The sequence below is a fragment of the Pipistrellus hanaki genome (assembly GCF_964339955.1).
Source record: "Pipistrellus hanaki genome assembly, chromosome: 18".
NCBI classification, from domain to species: Eukaryota; Metazoa; Chordata; class Mammalia; order Chiroptera; family Vespertilionidae; genus Pipistrellus; species Pipistrellus hanaki.
In genome coordinates this window covers 1,641,751-1,645,180 of record NC_140520.1, presented here as the reverse complement: position 1 = coordinate 1,645,180, position 3,430 = coordinate 1,641,751, and positions in this window count along the sequence as shown.

Genomic DNA, 3,430 nt, shown 5'->3' with positions numbered 1-3,430 from the left:
CGTGGGTTCCTGGCGACTGTGGTGTGGCCGTGGACGGGCGGCTTCTGAACGGGGCGGCTGGGGGGCGGGCGGTGGTGCTGGGTCCAGTGATGGCCCGAACTCGGTATGACAGTGTCCTGAGACTGGTCAGAGCTCCATGCTGGGGCTTTTTACCCAGGCGGGTTCCACTGGGTTCTCCCGCAGGACCAGTCAGCCCTCCGTCTCAGCCCCAAGTGCTCCCTGTTTCTTCCTGGTTCACACGCACGGCCACCGAGGGCCCTGCGGCTGCCCCTAGTGTTAATAGACACGCGGCACCCTGCCCGACTGGCAGGGGCGGCATGGCGCGGAGCACGGCACTGACACACACAGGGAATGAGAGCCCCGGGAGAGAGGCCGGCCCTTGGTCTGCCCAGACCCTCACACATACACACACCACCTCCGCGTCTCCCATGGGCCAAGGCACACCAAGCACACTGGGCCTTGATTGTCCTTGATTGGCCTTGATTGGCCTTGCCTGGCCTTGATTGGCCTTGATTGGCCTTGCTGGGCTTGCTTGGCCCTGCCTGAATGTGACCACGTGGGGAGGCACCCACACAAGGGGAGCCAGACCAGCTGTCTGTAAAGGGTCCGAGTGGCCATTGATCGGAATCAATACTGTTATAAATTGAGATTCATTCCTTAAACCTTCATCGTTTCACTCAGTTTATCCCGGTCCTACCGTGTCCGAGTCCCACCCCAGACCCGCCCCGTCCCCCATCACCCTGCACCGCTGGGTCCGCTTTATGGGAGGAGTTAGCACATGAAGACCATCTCCATAACCCGGAGGTCCAGCTGCGGTGCCAGACACACCCAGGGGCGCAGACGTCCCTCCCTGGCCCCCAAGGCCCTCCCAGGACCAGACCTCTGTCCGGGGCCCAGACCTACCTCCTGGTCGCAGACCATTAGGGCGAGGACCAGGAGGCCATTCCGGGAACCATACTGGAAGCCAGTGCCTGTTCCTTAACTGGAGTCCACATAACCAGGCTAGTCCTGGCCAGCATTTCATCATCCCGAGGTCCTGCCCTTGCCCCAAACTTTCTACCTGGGCCTACAGCGCCCCCTAGTGGCCACACCCTGCCTGAGCACCTACACCTACATCTGGGGCTCAGACCTACATCTGGGTCCCAGTCCTTCAAGGCGGGGCCGAGAAGATTATCCCGGGGCCCAGGCCTCAAACACAGAATCCCGTCTTGTATCCTGGGTGTTCTTCTCAATTTGTAACCCAGACCACCATTTCCATAACCCAAAGGTTCAGGAGAGGTACCAGACCACCCCCAGAGGCTCAGACTTCCCTCCCTGGCCTGAACTTCCCTCCCAGAACCCAGACCTTCGTCCGGAGCTCAGATCTACATCTGGGTCTTAGACTTTTATGGCGAGGACCAGAAGGCCATTCCAGGCACCCTGACTAGAACCCACTGCCTATACCTTTACTGGAATCTAAATATGCAGGCCAGTCTAAGGTGACCAGGTGTCCCGCTTTCGGCGGGACGGTCCCAATTTTTAACAATTTGTCCCGCGCCCTGCGGCGTTTTAAAAAAGTCCCGATTTTTGGAAAGATTCTAAAAAAATACTAGACCAACCCCCAAGGCTCAGATCTCGGTCTAGATATCAGACCTCCATTCAGGGCCCAGACCTTCATGGGAGGACCTGTATTTCCACTGAGCCACCCTGGCCGGGCCGATGCCAGCGCTTTAGGACGCTGGCACTTGAAGTCTTTGGCTGCTGCAGGTGAGCAGGGTCCTGGGTGATGTGCGGTGGGTGGATGGAGCGGCCTGCAGCTCCTCCTAGTGGCCAGAGCGGCCACGTACACCCACTGCCTGGTGTGCAGTGTGAACCAGTGACCCCAGGAGACCCCGCTGTGGTTTTGGCCTGAAACACCAGCCGCCAAACCCTTCCTGAGCCCCGAGGCCTCACGAAACAGGTGACGCGCTGTCTATCCACCGGGTCCCTTAGCAGCCGGGGCAGAACGTCACGCAGGTGGGAGCGATGACGGGACCCCAAGCTCTGTGGGCGCCCGTGGGCGCTGTTTTCCGGTTTCCTCCTCCCACTGCCCTACAGGAGACATCCATCTGTGCTCGTCACCCCGCCGGCGACACAGCTGCCTGGCACCAGGGAAGCTCCCTTCTCGTTCATTCCTGACACAGGCGTGTCCACGCGCCCTCTGGGATGGCGGCTCCCGGCCCTTTAAGAGCAGAGGGTCCAGCTACCCGGCTGGTGGGGGAGACACTCCATCCGCCGCCCGGTGCCTGTGGGCTCCATGGGGAGGGCGTACCTTCAGTGCAGATGTTGGCGGTTTTGGATAAAGTGGCCGTTTTCAGAGCAGTTTACAAGATACAACCTCAAACACAGTCAAACCAGCTCGGGCGGACGGCACGTTCTCCGGACCAGGGCATCTCCTGGTCAAACACGCTCAAAGGGCAGCGTCTGCTCGGGGAGCTCCAGGTCCCTGGCAGCCCGCAGCCAAGACTGAGCAGAGAGAGAATAAAAATTGCACCCCTATCTTAGCCCCCTGACTCCCCGATATATTTGTGGTTGGACTGAGTTTCCCCCAAGAGCTGTCTCCAACGAAATGCAGGCAGATGATAATGAAACTAGTGGCCTGGCGCACCCTCAGCCCAGCCTGCACCCTCTCCAAACGGGGACCCCTCCGGCGTTTAGGCTGATGAACCCATAGTCAGACATCCCTCTTCCAATCCAGGACTGCAGGCTCCCAACTGCTTGCATGTCTGCCTGCCTGATTGCCCATAACTGCTTCTGCCTGCCAGCGGGATCACCCCTGAACCACTCACCTATCAGCCTGATTGATGCCTAACTGCTCCCCTGCCGGCCCAATCGCCCCCAACTGCCCTCCCTGCCAGCCAAGTCACCCCAAAATACCCTCCCCTGCCAGCCTGGTCACTCACAACTGCCCTCCCCTGCAGACCTGGTCCCCCCCTCCCAACGGCCTTCTCCTGCAGCCCCGGGCCCCCCAGCTGCCTCCCCTGCAGCCCTGGGTCCTCCCAACTGCCCTCCCCTGAAGGCCTGGTAGTCCCCAACTGCCCTCCCCTATAAGCCTGCACCCCCCCCCCCAACTACCCTCCCTTGCATACCCGGTCCCACTCAACTGCCTTCCACTGTCGGCTTGGTCGCCTTCAACTGTTCTTCCCTGCCCACCTGATCTTCCCTAACTGCTCTCCCCTGGTGACCTGTTCACCCCTAACTGCCCTTCCCTGCTGTCCTGAGGGGGACTTTCTTATGGCGACCCTAGGGACCCAGGCAGGCCCCCATGGAGATGTCTTGCTGTCTGTGTGCGATGTCTGTCTCCTCATGGGCCTTGAAGCTCCTGAGGGCTGGCAGCCCTTCTGTAACTGACCATCACTGCTTCCAGCCGCCCAGACGGCGGGCGGGCACCTGTCAGCAGGGGAGTGTCTGT